We start from the raw sequence: 16,237 nt of genomic DNA, 5'->3' as shown, positions 1-16,237 counted from the left end.
TTTTCCCATGATGACGGGAGGGCCGGGACGGGAATGGTGCTCCGTGACCAGGAAGGGGCCATTATTTTCTCCGCGTGTCGCTCTCTATGGTCATGCCCGGACCCTCTACATGCCGAGCTGGCTGGGTGCATGGAGGGCATAGCTTTGGCCCTCCAATGGACGGAGCTGCCGTTTATCGTCGAGTGCGATAGTCTACAGGCAGTGCAACTGATCAATGCCTCAGGACAAGACCGCTCACAGTACGCCATGGTGGTCTCGGAAGTGAAGCATCTTATGAGTGAAAGGGAGTGTCATGTTATTCATATTTCTCGAGAGCAGAATAATGTAAGCCATGCGTTGGCGAACTTTGGAAGGACGGAAGACCGTACTGTGGTCTGGCTCCGCTCCGGTCCGGACAATATCCCTAACTTGTGTAGGGAGGACCTTCTTGGCTCTTGAGTAATACAATCCCTTTTACCCCGCAAAAAAAAGAAAAGTGGGACAATTTTTTCTTAAAGCATGATATCAATTTCTTTTATACCTCAACATGCGATGGGTGTTTGGTGGACATTAAATTTTTGGGGACATTTACAATCTGTTTTGCCTTTGAAAAATGCTATTTAATTTTCAAAAATTGTTATTTCATTTTAAATGTTTGTGTAGTAAATGATTATATTTGATAAGGCAAAGCTACTTCGCTGCACCTATCTTAACCAAACTTTTCATCTGAAAGTGAGAAGGCAAAAAGTTGAGAGAACCATTTCTTCTTTTAACCCAAAATTAGCTCTTGAAGAAAGAGAACGACTCCGCTGGGGATCGAACCCAGAATCTCTGGTTTCGTAGACCAGCGCCTTATCCATTGGGCCACGGAGTCCTGACGAATGCAATCAAACGGTAACCTTACTCACTCCTTCATTAGACACTAGTGACTGAATGGCCATGCGGATTAGTGGCGGCATCTGTGTCACCACTTGGCAATCAGACCTGACATTACAACGAACCAACTGTAACCTCAAAATGCAGGTGCTCCTGTTGGTACACGGCCGATGCCATGGCGGCGACAAGGCCACGTCAAGATGGATCTGACCAGGTGTACTAAACTGTGGTCACAAACTGAACGATTGTTTCAGCGCTGTTTCCATTTCACATCTTTATCCTTCTCCAGCATGTGCAGAATGTGTGGCCATAGTAATCAAGCATCTGGTGTTCACGGAAACAAGATACTGGATTTTTTATTTTTTTTAGAATCTTAGCATTATATTTTTTTCAGATGAATTTTAGCATTATAATTTTTTCCCAGAAGTGTGAAAGCTTTGTTATTACTGAAAGTTAACATAGTTTGGGATACATAAAGACATAGTTTAAAAAACCGAACCGGTGATCGAACCGGTTAGGCCTTCGGTTCGGGTTTTTACTGGTCGGACCGCTGGTTCACCGGTTCGATTGCTGGTTTTTTACAATCAAAAAAATATATTACGAGTAATAATATATGCTAATTTAGGTCAAATAGCAACGGTTTCCTCTATTAGACAACACCTAAGTGTTGGTGAGGTGGTTATCTGCCCTAGGATAGGCAAATGCCCATGACTTATGTCAAATATCACTATTTGTGGAAATATTTTTTTGAGTTTCTCTCTACACCGGTTCGACCGCCCGGTTTATTAGCCGGTTTCACAAAAAAATCACCCGGTCTAGTTGCAGTCGGCCTTTTGTGCTTAAAAACCGGCGTGAGCACCGGTTCTGTTTTTTTTTTGTTTGACCGACGATCCGGTCCGGTTTTTCAAACTATGCATAAAGAATTATGGGGCGAACCAACTTGTGGTGGATGGTTAGAAGGACAGTTGTATTCCTAGCGCATCAGAGTTCAAGTCTTGTACTTGACATTGATACTCGCATTTTCTTGGATTTATTTCAGGGTTTCCAACGATGTGCATTAGTGGGAGGCGACGTTCTTGTCGAGTACGAATGCGTTTGTGGCGACTCCGTCAATCTCAAGATAATATGTCAGCTCGGTCTTTCGAAGATGCTTATAGTAGTAGGGTGTGCGTGCATGCATTTATAGGGATGAGTGTATATGCATATATATGAGTGTTTGTGTCTGTACTGTGTTAAAACAAAGAATCATGAGGTTGGTCCAAGCACACGTGACGTCCTTGATCTAATGAATGAGAAAACTTAGCTAGCAAATGGGCTTCACGATTTGATGCCCGCCTTCGAAATGTCAAGTACAATTAAATTCATGTGCTCTTAACCTAATCTCAGCTATTATTTGTCCTTGATTTTCGCTGCTTCCATTGAGAATGTGACTTGCAACTCGCTTTGAATTTGTGGATACCATAACATTGTGAAGAAGATCATCTGCCGGAGCTAGTTCTTCCCTAAATGCAATAGCCTCAAGAGTTGCAACATCCCTGACACCGTGTATAACAAGTGATGAAGAACCGAGATAATTTCCCTCACAGTCTCGACATACTGCAGCCACAGTCCCTTCGATACATGATCTAGATAGATCAGCATCAACATGAATCTTTGCAAAGCCCGTTGGAGGTGCTAACATGCGCCTTGGCACTGTCCTCATGATCCCTGACGGTCACTCATTGTTGGGTTTCTAGATATTTCTCCTAACTCCTATATGAACCATTTGACAAACAAGTTGGTAGAAAGTGGGCTTTGAAAGACCCCCTCATGAATAGCTTTCCTCCTCACCCACGAGATGGCCCATAAGGCCACCACCGATCTTACAAACACTTCATGGGATAATGAGTCAATCATCGTAAATATAGGAGCTCATTTTTTGTGTTGATCAGCCCAACCACCTCTTCTTGGGCCTTGAGCATTTCAAATTTCTGTCATGTGAGAACTGAGAGGAGAAAGCAACAAACAAGGCACATAACCTTGCACACTCAACAATTTACAACACCCCTAGATGTCATGTGTGGCTTGGCCAGCAGCAACAGGCGTTTGCAACTTCTTAAATATGACATCATTGTATGTGATCTCTAAGAGCATCTCCACTCGTTCGCCCCCCCAGCACACCCGATGATTGCGTTTTGGCCTATGCGCCGGCGGTTTTTCCGCCCTGAGGGCGATCCAGTTCCCAGCCACGCCCCAGGTTTCGGCCCAAGACACACATAAATTCAAACTTGTCTTCCCCGCTGCCAAAAAAACACCACAAGTTCGGCGATCATCGGCGATCTTCCACAGTCCGACGATCACTATACCATAGTTCGGCGATCAAACATACACGAAAGTTCAGCGTTCAAAAGGAAGGATGCGTAGACAAAGGAATGCATCAAACGACTGGCTCCTCTGGCATGGGACTGGCCGCCGGCGGCGTGCTCGGCGTCGGTGTGGCTTCGGTGCTCGGGCTGGTCGGCGTCGGCGTGGCTTCTGTGCTCGGCGTCGGTGTGGCTTCATCGCTCGGGCTGGGTGTCGGCGTGGGCGTAGGCGCGGTGGTCGAAGGCATCTGGTTCAAGATGAGGCCGTGCTCCGCCAAGTACCACACGCCTTGACCTGCTCGTCCATCATCGGCATGTCCGCCCCATCAAGAACGCCAAGTCAATGTTCCCCTTCTTCAAGACGATGTTGGTCCGGAGTAGGTCGAGCTTGACGACGTTGGTCGTCATCAACGCCGACCACCGTGATACATCTCCAACGTATCTATAATTTATGAAGTATTCATGCCATGTTTACAATAATTTTATATGGTTTTAGTATGATTTGCATGGAACTAACCACGAAAAAACAATAGGAAGATCGCCTTTCGCCTTGCCCTACGCTTGCGTCCTACAACTCCCTCACCTCCCACCCCGCTCGCGCAAGGAAACCATGAGCCTCCGGCACTGTTCCATCCCGGCGATTAGCTTGCAGCACCGGCGTTGAGCTTTGCAGCAGTGTTGGTGTCTCTTACAACTCAGTGCGCCTCGCTTCGAGCACCATGCCCCTCTTGCAGTAGTGCCGACCATCGTCGCAGCAGCTTGCCTCACTGCTTAGAGCAGCAGGCGTCTTGCCACCCTCGTACGATGTCTTTGCAAGACCTCGTCCTGCCCGTTGTAGCATGGGCATGTGGAGCGCAAGCCATTGCCCTTGCAACATCGCCGTCCACCTTTGCAGCATCCGCACTCGACGGTTGTTGCATTGATTCGTGGGCGACCAGCTTTGCAGTCTGTCGACTGCTTGCAACACTGTTTCATGGGTGCCGACTCTCTTGCAAATTGCAACACTGCTCCATGTGGTGGCTTGTCTCCCGAGTTTTTTAGAACGAAGGCTCAAGGGGAGCCCGGCTTTGAATTAACGAAGCCATCAACCGGCCAGGATTACACAAGACCACCAAGCAAAAGCGACCGAAAGATACAATGGAGCTTGGTGAACAGCTAACAATGCAACACACACTACAACAGAAAGGAAAAATACATGAAGCGCCCTGCTAGAAGTGTCGAAGCCTACTGCACATAGTCAACACAGAGAGGAGCAACAGAGAAGCCTCAATGATCGGCCGATAGCCAGAGAGAGGTGTGAACTGTCTGAACCCAAGGACAAGGGAAGAACATCGCTCCCAACGCCGAAGAGCAACCCTTTCCTCTTGCCTAGGCTCGAAGGCGCCGCACCGTCGGATCGTTGGCGCTCACCCGAGAACTAGAGCAGATGCCAGCCGGATCCCCATCGCAGACACATTGCACAACCCTCGCCACGCCGCTGGCACACACCACAGCTGCACTGCCACGTCTCCTGAACAACCAAGAGCAGAAGGATAGTCGTCGGGAGGTCGCCGAAGAAGAAATCTGCAGAGGCCAAGAGGCGGAGCGGGGGAGCACCAGGTCCCGCTCCAATGGCGCAAGAAGGAATCTTGCAGGAACGAGCACCCTCCTCAAGAAATGCAAACTTGGCCTCACAGCCAACGGACGCCCACCAAGCACATCGTCCCTCTCCCGAAGAACCAGACACCCCAGACGGCGCCTCCAAAGAGGATGCGACACGCTAGGCACCGCCGCCGGCCAACCCAAGACGAGGTTTGGGTTTTCACCTGGGGTCTGGGATGGGGGTGAAGAGCAGAGCCCTCAACGGCGCCTCCAGGGAAGAACTGTTGGAAATATGCCCTAGAGGCAATAATAAATTGGTTATTATTATATTTCCTTGTTCATGATAACCGTCTATTATCCTTGCTAGAATTGTATTGATAGGAAACTCAGATACATGTGTGGATACATAGACAACACCATGTCCATAGTAAGCCTCTAGTTGACTAGCTCGTTGATCAATAGATGGTTACGGTTTTCTGACCATGGACATTGGATGTCATTAATAACGGGATCACATCATTAGAAGAATGATGTGATGGACAAAACCCAATCCTAAGCCTAGCACAAGATCATGTAGTTCGTATGCTGAAGCTTTTCTAATGTCAAGTATCATTTCCTTAGACCATGAGATTGTGCAACTCCCGGATACCGTAGGAGTGCTTTGGGTGTGCCAAACATCACAACGTAACTGGGTGGCTATAAAGGTACACTACAGGTATCTCCGAAAGTGTCTGTTGGGTTGGCACGAATCGAGACTGGGATTTGTCACTCCGTGCAAACAGAGAGGTATCTCTGGGCCCACTCGGTAGGACATCATCATAATGTGCACAATGTGATCAAGGAGTTGATCATGGGATGATGTGTTATGAAACGAGTAAAGAGACTCGCCGGTAACGAGATTGAACAAGGTATCGGGATACCGACGATCGAATCTCGGGCAAGTATCGTACCGCTAGACAAAGGGAATTGTATACAGGATTGATTAAGTCCTTGACATCGTGGTTCATCCGATGAGATCATCGTGGAACATGTGGGAGCCAACATGGGTATCCAGATCCTGATGTTGGTTATTGACCGGAGAGTTATCTCAGTCATGTCTGCATGGTTCCCGAACCCGTAGGGTCTACACACTTAAGGTTCGATGACGCTTGGGTTATAGGGAATAGATGTACGTGGTTACCGAATGTTGTTTGGAGTCCCGGATGAGATCCCGGACGTCACGAGGAGTTCCGGAATGGTCCGGGGGTAAAGATTTATATATGGGAAGTCCTGTTTTGGTCGCCGGAAAAGTTTTGGGTTTTATCGGTAATGTACCGGGACCACCGGGAGGGTCCCGGTGGTCCACCAAGTGGGGCCACCAGCCCCGGAGGGCTGCATGGGCCAAGTGTGAGAGGGGACCAGCCCCTGGTGGGCTGGTGCGCCCCCTCCTACCAAGGCCTAAGGCGCAAGGGAGAGTGGAAGGGGGCAAACCCTAGGCTCAGATGGGCCTAAGGCCCACCTAGTGGTGCGCCCCCTCTCTCCCCCTTGGCCGCCCCCCCCTAAATGTCATGTAATTACTTTAATTTATTGCTAAAGTGTTAGCCATAGTAGTAGAAGTAATAGATGACGAGACAACTTCAAGAAGACACGATGATGGAGATCATGATGATGGAGATCATGGTGTCATGTCGGTGACAACGATGATCATGGAGCCCCGAAGATGGAGATCAAGAGGAGCAAAATGATATTGGCCATATCATGTCACTATTTGATTGCATGTGATGTTTATCATGTTTTACATCTTATTTGCTTAGAACGACGGTAGCTTAAATAAGATGATCCCTCACTAAAAAATTTCAAGAAAGGTGTTCCCCCTAACTATGCACCGTTGCGAAGGTTCGCTGTTTCGAAGCACCACGTGATGATCGGGTGTGATAGATTCTAACGTTCGAATACAACGGGTGTTGACGAGCCTAGCATGTACAGACATGGCCTTGGGACACATGCGAAACACTTAGGTTGACTTGTCGAGACTAGCATGTACAGACATGGCCTCGGAATACGAAAGACCGAAAGGTCGAACATGAGTCGTATAGAAGATACGATCAATATGAAGATGTTCACCGATGATGACTAGTCTGTCTCACGTGATGATCGGACACGGCCTAGTTGACTCGGATCATGTAATCACTTAGATGACTAGAGGGATGTCTATCTGAGTGGGAGTTCATAAGATGAATTTAATTATCCTGAACATAGTCAAAAGGTCTTCGCGAATTATGTCGTAGCTCGCGCTTCAGTTCTACTGTTTAGATATGTTCCTAGAGAAAATTTAGTTGAAAGTTGATAGTAGCAATTATGCGGACTAGGTCCGTAAACTAAGGATTGTCCTCATTGCTTCATAGAAGGCTTATGTCCTTAATGCACCGCTCAGTGTGCTGAACCTCGAACATTGTCCATGGATGTTGCGAACATCTGACATACACATTTTGATAACTACGTGATAGTTCAGTTAAACGGTTTAGAGTTGAGGCACTGAAGACGTTTTGAAACGTCGCGAAACATATGAGATGTTTCGAGGGCTGAAATTGGGATTTCAGGCTCGTGCCCACGTCAAGAGGTATAAGACCTCCGACGGTTTTCTTAGCCTGCAAACTAAGGGAGAAAAGCTCAATTGTTGAGCTTGTGCTCAGATTGTCTGAGTACAACATGATGGGGAACGTAGTAATTTCAAAATTATCCTACGCACACGCAAGATCATGGTGATGCATAGCAACGAGGGGGAGAGTCTGATCTACGTACCCTTGTAGATCGCAACGGAAGCGTTGACACAACGTAGAGGAAGTAGTCGTACATCTTCTTCCCGATCCGACCGATCCAAGCACCGTTACTCTGGCAGCTCCGAGTTCTTAGCACACGTACAGCTCGATGACGATCCCCGGGCTCCGATCCAGCAAATCTTCGGGGAGGAGTTCCGTCAGCACGACGGCGTGGTGACGATCTTGATGTTCTACCGACGCAGGGCTTCGCCTAAGCTCTACAACGATATGATCGAGGTGGAATATGGTGGCAGGGGGCACCGCCCACGGCTAAGGAACGATCTCAATGATCAACTTGTGTGTCTAGAGGTGCCCCCTGCCCCCGTATATAAATGATCCAAGGGGGAGGGGCTGGCCGGCCAAGAGGAGGGCGCAGGAGGAGTCCTACTCCTACTGGGAGTAGGACTCCCCCCCAATCCTATTCCAAATAGGACTCCCAAGGGGGAAAGAGAGAGAGAGGTGGTCGGCCACCTCTCCTAGTCCTAATAGGACTAGGGGAGGGGGGGAGGCGCGCAGCCCACCATGACAGCCCCTTTCACCTTTCCACTAAAGCCCAATAAGGCCCATATGGCTCCCGGGGGGTTCCGGTAACCTCCCGGTAATCCGGTAAAATCCCGATTTTACCCGGAACACTTCCAATATCCAAATATAGGCTTCCAATATATCAATCTTTATGTCTCGACCATTTTGAGATTCCTCGTCATGTCCGTGATCACATCCGGGACTCCGAACTACCTTCGGTACATCAAAATGCATAAACTCATAATAACTGTCATCGTAACGTTAAGCGTGCGGACCCTACGGTTCGAGAACAATATAGACATGACCGAGACACGTCTCCGGTCAATAACCAATAGCGGGACCTGGATGCCCATATTGGCTCCTGCATATTCTACGAAGATCTTTATCGGTCAGACCGCATAACAACATACGTTGTTCCCTTTGTCATCGGTATGTTACTTGCCCGAGATTCGATCGTCGGTATCCAATACCTAGTTCAATCTCGTTATCGGCAAGTCTCTTTACTCGTTCTGTAATACATCATCCTGCAACTAACTCATTAGTTGCAATGCTTGCAAGGCTTGTGTAATGTGCATTACCGAGAGGGCCCAGAGATACCTCTCCGACAATCGGAGTGACAAATCCTATTCTCAAAATACGCCAACCCAACATCTACCATTGGAGACACCTGTAGAGCTCCTTTATAATCACCCAGTTATGTTGTGACGTTTGGTAGCACACAAAGTGTTCCTCCGGCAAATGGGAGTTGCATAATCTCATAGTCATAGGAACATGTATAAGTCATGAAGAAAGCAATAGCAACATACTAAACGATCGGGTGCTAAGCTAATGGAATGGGTCATGTCAATCAGATCATTCAACTAATGATGTGACCTCGTTAATCAAATAACAACTCTTTTTTATGGTTAGGAAACTTAACCATCTTTGATTAACGAGCTAGTCTAGTAGAGGCATACTAGTGACACTCTGTTTGTCTATGTATTCACATATGTAATATGTTTCCGGTTAATACAATTCTAGCATGAATAATAAACATTTATCATGATATAAGGAAATAAATAATAACTTTATTATTGCCTCTAGGGCATATTTCCTTCACAACAATCATTTGAATCGAGTGGGAGTTGATCTTCCAGATGAGAAAGTGATGTTTCTCCGAAGTCATTACCACCAAGCCGCTAGAGCTTCGAGATGAACTATGATATATTAGGGACATATATGATGGTCCTTGAGATATTCGCGATGTTTGACACCACAAAAGTAGAAATCAAGAAGGAGCATCAATTGTTGATGGTTGGTGAAACCACTAGTTTCAAGAAGGGCAAGGGCAAGAAGGGATACATCATGAAATGGCAATTCAGCTGCTGCTCTAGTGAAGAAACCCAAGGTTGAACCCAAACCTGAGACTAAGTGCTTCTGTAATAAGGGGAACAGCCACTGGAGCAGAATTACCCTAGATAGTTGGTAGATGAGAAGGCTGGCAAGGTCGATAGAAGTATAATGGATATACATTATGTTAATGTGTACTTTACTAGTACTCCTAGTAGCACCATGGTATTAGATATCGGTTCGGTTGCTAAGTGTTAGTAAACTCGAAATAAAAGGCTGCGGAGTAAACAGAGACTAGCTAAAGGTGAGCTGGCGATATGTGTTGGAAGTTTTTCCCAAGCTTGATGTGATCAAGCATCGCACGCTCCCTCAACCATCGATATTGGTGTTTGCGTTGAGCATAGACATGATTGGATTATGTCTATCGCAATACGGTTATTCATATAAGGAGAATAATGGTTACTCTGTTTATTTGAATAATACCTTCAATGGTCTTGCACCTAAAATGAATGGTTTATTGAATCTCGATCGTAGTGATACACATGTTCATGCCAAAAGATATAAGATAGTAATGATAGTACCACCTACTTGTGGCACTTCCACGTAAGTCATATCAGTATAAAACGCATGAAGAAGCTCCATGTTGATGGATCTTTGGGCTCACTCATTTTGAAAAGTTTGAGACATGCGAACCATGCCTATTGGTGTATATGCATGAAGAAACTCCATGCAAATGGACCGTTTGGACCCACTTGATTTCAAATCACTTGAGACATGCAAATCATACCACATGGGCAAGATGACTGAAAGCCTCATTTTCAGTAAAATGGAACTAGAAAGCAACTTGTTGGAGGTAATACATTTTGATGTGTGCAGTCCAATGAGTGCTGAGGCGTGTAGTGGATATCGTTATGTTCTTACTTCACAGACGATTTGAGTAGATGTTGAGCATATTTACTTGATGAATCATGAGTCTGAATTATTGAAAGGTTCAAGGAATTTCAGGGTGAAGTTGAGAGATCGTCGTGACAAGAGGATAAAATATCTATGATATGATCATAGAGATGAATATCTGAATTACGAGTTTGGCACAGAATTAAGACATTGTGGAAATTGTTTCACAACTAATACAGCCTGAAACACCATAGTTTGATGGTGTGTTCGAACATCATAACTGCACCCTATTGGATATGATGCATACCATGATGTCTCTTATCGAATTACCACGACAGTTTATGGGTTAGGCATTAGAGACAAACACATTCACTTTAAATAGGGCACCACGTAATTCCGATGAGATGACACCGTATGAACTATGGTTTAGAGAAACCTAAGCTGTCATTTGTTAAAAGGTTGGGGGCTGCGACGCTTATGTGAAAAGTTTCAGGCTGATAAGCTCGAACCCAAAGCGGATGAATGCATCTTCATAGGACACCCAAAACAGTTGGGTGTACCTCCTGTCTCAGATCTGAAAGCAATAAGGGATTGTTTCTAGAATCGGGTCCTTTCTCGAGGAAAAGTTTCTCCCGAAAGAATTGAGTGGGAGGATGGGGGAAACTTGATGAGGTTATTGAACCATCTTTCAACTAGTGTGTGGCAGGGCACAGGGAGTTGTTCCTGTGGCACCTACACCAATTGAAGTGGAATCTTATGATAGTGATCATGAAACTTCAGATCAAGTCGCTACCAAACCTCGTGGGATGACAAGGATGCGTACTACTTCAGAGTGGTACGTAATCCTGTCTTGGAAGTCATGTTGCTAGACAACAATGAACCTACGAGCTATGGAGAAGCGATGGTGGGCCTGGATTCCAAAATGGCTCGAGGCCATATAATCCGATAGAGGATCCATATATGAAAACAAAGAGTAGACTTTGGAAGAACTACTTGATGGTCGTAAGGCTGTTAGGTACATATAGATTTCAAAAGGAAGACGGACAATGATGGTAAGTATCACCATTAAGAAAGCTCGACTTGTCGTTAAGATGTTTTCTGACAAGTTCAAGGAGTTGACTGCGATGAGACTTTCTCACTCGTAGCGATGCTAAGAGTCTGTTGGAATTATATTAGCGATTACTGCATTATTTATGAAATCTTGTAGATAGGATGTCAAAACATCGTTCCCCGACGATTTTCTTCTGGAAAGGTTGTATGTGATACAGCCGGAAGGTTTTGTCAATCCTAAAAGATGCTAACAAGTATGCAAAGCTCCAGCAATCCTTCTAAGGACTGGAGTAAGCATCTCGGAGTTGGAATGTATGCTTTGATGAGATGATCAAAGATTTTGGGTGTATACAAAGTTTATGAGAAACTTGTATTTCCAAAGAAGTGAGTGGGAGCACTATAGAATTTTTGATGAATATATGTTGTTGACATATTGTTGATCAGAAATGACGTAGAATTTCTGGAAAGCATATAGGGTTATTTGGAAAGTGTTTTTCAATGGAAAGCCTGGATTAAGCTACTTGAACATTGAGCATCAAGATCTATAAGGATAGATCAAAACGCTTAATGGTACTTTCAAATGAGCACATACCTTGACATGATCTTGAAGGTGTTCAAGATGGATCAGTCAAAGAAGGAGTTCTTGCCTGAGTTGTAAGGTGTGGAGTTAAGACTTAAAGCTCGACCACGGTCGAAGAAAGAGGTAGGACGAAGGTCGTCCCCTATGCTTTTGTCATAGGCTCTATACGGTATGCCATGCTAAGTACCGCACCTGATGTGTGCCTTGCCACATATCTGGCAAGAGGGTACAAAGGTGATCTAGGAGTAGATCACCAGATAGCGGTCTAAACTATCCTTAGAGGAATAAGGATGTGCTTCTTAGTTATGGAGGTGATAAAGAGTTCGACGTAAAGAGTTACGTCGATGCAAGCTTAACACCTATCCGGATAGCTCCGAGTAGAGATACTGGATACGTATAATGGAGCAACAATTTAGAATAGCTCCAAGTAGAACAGTTATTTGAAATGGCTCCAAATGTAGCGTAGTAGTTGCATCTACAAGATAACATAGAAATTTGCGAAGAACATACGGATCTGAATGTTGCAGACACGTTGACTGAAACCTCTCTCACAAGCATAACATGATCAAACCCAGAACTCTTTGGGTGTTAGTCACATGGGGATGTGACCTTGAGTGTTAATCACATATCGATGTGAACTGGATTATTGACTCTAGTGCAAGTGGGAGACTGTTGGAAATATGCCCTAGAGGCAATAATAAATAGGTTATTATTATATTTCCTTGTTCATGATAATCGTTTATTATCCTTGCTAGAATTGTATTGGTAGGAAACTCAGATACATGTGTGGATACATAGACAACACCATGTCCATAGTAAGCCTCTAGTTGACTAGCTCGTTGATCAATAGATGGTTACGGTTTCCTGACCATGGACATTGGATGTCATTGATAACGGGATCACATCATTAGAAGAATGATGTGATGGACAAGACCCAATCCTAAGCCTAGCACAAGATCATGTAGTTCGTATGCTGAAGCTTTTCTAATGTCAAGTATCATTTCCTTAGACCATGAGATTGTGCAACTCCCGGATACCGTAGGAGTGCTTTGGGTGTGCCAAACGTCACAACTTAACTGGGTGGCTACAAAGGTACACTACAGGTATCTTCGAAAGTGTCTGTTGGGTTGGCACGAATCGAGACTGGGATTTGTCACTCCGTGCAAACGGAGAGGTGTTGGGGAACGTTGCAGAAAACAAGAGGTATCTCTGGGCCCACTCGGTAGGACATCATCATAATGTGCACAATGTGATCAAGGAGTTGATCACGGGATGATGTGTTACGAAACAAGTAAAGAGCCTTGCCGGTAACGAGATTGAACAAGGTATCGGGATACCGACGATTGAATCTCGGGCAAGTATCGTACAGCTAGACAAAGGGAATTGTATACGGGATTGATTAAGTCCTTGACATCGTGGTTCATCCGATGAGATCATCGTGGAACATGTGGGAGCCAACATGGGTATCCAGATCCCGCTGGTGGGTATTGACCGGAGAGTTATCTCGGTCATGTCTGCATGGTTCCCGAACCCGTAGGGTCTACACACTTAAGGTTCGATGACGCTAGGGTTATAAGGAATAGATGTATGTGGTTACCGAATGTTGTTCGAAGTCCCGGATGAGATCCCGGACGTCACGAGGAGTTCCGGAATGGTCCGGAGGTAAAGATTTATATATGGGAAGTCATGTTTTGGTCGCCGGAAAAGTTTCGGGTTTTATCGGTAATGTACCGGGACCACCGGGAGGGTCCCGGTGGTCCACCAAGTGGGGCCACCAGCCCCGGAGGGCTGCATGGGCCAAGTGTGAGAGGGGACCAGCCCCTGGTGGGCTGGTGCGCCTCCCCACCAAGGCCCAAGGTGCAAGGGAGAGTGGAAGGGGGCAAACCCTAGGCTCAGATGGGCCTAAGGCCCACCTAGTGGTGCGCCCCCCTCTCTCCCCCCTTGGCCGCCCCCCTAGATGGGATCTAGGGCTGGCCGCCACCCCTAGGGTGGAAACCTAGGTGGGGGCGCAGCCCCTCCCCTCCCCCTATATATACTTGAGGTTTTGGGCTGCCATAGACACGATTCAATCTCCTTCTTGGCGCAGCCCTACCCCTCTCCCTCCTCGTCTCTTGCGGTGCTTGGCGAAGCCCTGCTGGAGTACCACGCTCCTCCACCACCACCACGCTGTCGTGCTGCTGCTGGATGGAGTCTTCCCCAACCTCTCCTTCTCCCCTTACTGGATCAAGGCGTAGGAGACGTCACCGGGCTGTACGTGTGTTGAACACGGAGGTGCCGTCCGTTTGGCACTATGATCATCGGTGATTTGGATCACGACGAGTACGACTCCATCAACCCCGTTCACTTGAACGCTTCCGCTTAGCGATCTACAAGGGTATGTAGATGCACTCTCATTCCCTCGTTGCTAGATTACTCCATATATTGATCTTGGTGATGCGTAGAAAATTTTGAATTTCTGCTACGTTCCCCAACAAGAACATGACGCGCACACGTGTCGTCGTTGTCTTGGCCGAAGGACCGGCCAAGGGTTTCCCCCGGGCTCGAACCTGAGCACCCGCACCCCGCCAGCACCGGATCTGGTGACCAGAGTCGCAGAAGAGCACGACCAGAGGGGAGGAGAGAGCAGGGGAGGGGGGCGCCTGGCCTTCAGATCTGGGGCAGAGGAAATCCGCGCCGCACCCGCCCGCCGTATCCTCGCTGCCCGGGCAGCCGATGATGCCGGCCACCACTTCCTGCGCGCGCTGCCGGTCGCGGAGGTAGTGCCGCCTCGCCGTCCGGGGCCGCCGCCCCGGCTTCCAGGTCCTTCGTGGGGGCATGAAGCGACGCAGCACCTCACCGCCACCTTCATGGATGACCCACCAGGCTTGCCCATCGATCCCCTTAGGTCGCGGCGAGGAGGGGTTGGGATTGAGGGGGTGGCGGCGCGGGGGAAACCCTAGTCGCCCCCGAGTTGCCCCCGGGAGGACGACGTGAGGGCCGGGGGGGGGGGGCAATTTGGACTTCACCTTGTTGTCTCCCGAGTTTGTAGCAGACACCGTCTCCTCACGTGGACTTGCAATAGCTTCGAGAGGCCGTAGGGCATGCAAGATGGCATTAGTCGGCTTATCGCAATGGGGCATGAGACTTTAGGAGTTGGCAACAGCGGTCGGCGCCTAGTGTGGGGAAAAAGTTTGGAAAGAATAGTCATGGTTGACGGCGAAAGAAGGCAAAGAGAATGAGTGGTTGCGGTAGAGGGTAAGGGTAACTACGGGTCGGGTGAGTATTATATCACGCGGGTGGTGGATGGTGTGGTTTGGTGGGCCCAACTTGCATGCTCCAATTGTTCAAAGCTTCTGTTACCCTTACTTTGGGGTGCCATGTGTGGCTGTTAGCCCCCCCGTTGGTTTTATTTATGCTAGGTAATTGCCCATGTGTTGCAACGGAAGAAAAAAATCACAATGTCCCTAGCCCAATAAGCATGACACAAGACCCCATAGGTCCACATCCTCTATTTCAACATGACGGGGAAGCAATATTTCATAAACAATGAATATGCGATATTATGAAGGCATAGCTTCTCAATTCAACTTGCATGCCATCGAGCCTATAGTCTAAACAATTAAGTTCAATAGTGCCAAAAATAGTTACAAAGATGGGAAGACCACACACTAAAATATCCAATTTATTATTTATGGTGTTTGTTGTACTGTCATGATTGAAGATGAATAGATCGACAGTTTCCCGCAAAAAATATTTACAAAGATGGTAATTGCCCATGTGTTGCAATGGAAGAAAAAAATCACAATGTCTCCAAAGCATACTTCGTATGAACACTTGTTGACAACAATCGTATCCATAGTTTCAGTGGGTATCGAACTACGAAGCGAGGAAGCTATTTCAATTGAACGGGCTTACTTTCTTACTTGGCTGCAGAGCCATTTGTTTACCAATCCGCCAACTTAAGCTAGGGAAAGTGTAAGAGACCGTGCATCTTCATGTAAATAAAGGTAAATAATCTTAGAAACATTCAAGAAACTGGGAATTTTTTATTCCATTTCTTAGCCAGGGTAAGCCCTACCGACCTACGACCGGAGAAGGCGATCAATCAATAAGTAGTTGCCCTTCTTCGGCCTGGGAAAAGCAGCAAACTCGTGTATATATATAGTAAATGATTATACTTGATAAGGCAAAGCTACTTCGCTGCACCTATCTTAACCAAACTTTTCTTATCTGAGAGTGAGAAGGCAAAAAGTTGAGAGAGAACCATTTCTTCTTTCAACCGAAAATTAGCTATTGAAGAAAGAGAA

At 46.7% G+C, this 16,237-nt stretch overlaps 1 non-coding gene across 1 annotated transcript; it reads right to left on the bottom strand.

Moving 5' to 3' along the window:
* Positions 1–780: 780 nt before the first annotated feature.
* On the bottom strand, positions 781–853 carry TRNAR-ACG (transfer RNA arginine (anticodon ACG)). The gene has a single exon. It is a non-coding gene; the product is annotated as a tRNA-Arg (tRNA).
* Positions 854–16,237: the final 15,384 nt, after the last annotated feature.

The sequence above is a fragment of the Triticum aestivum genome, chromosome 6A, assembly GCF_018294505.1.
Source record: "Triticum aestivum cultivar Chinese Spring chromosome 6A, IWGSC CS RefSeq v2.1, whole genome shotgun sequence".
NCBI lineage: Eukaryota > Viridiplantae > Streptophyta > Magnoliopsida > Poales > Poaceae > Triticum > Triticum aestivum.
The sequence above is the reverse complement of the archived record's forward strand: the minus strand, read 5'-3'. Positions and strand labels throughout refer to the sequence as shown.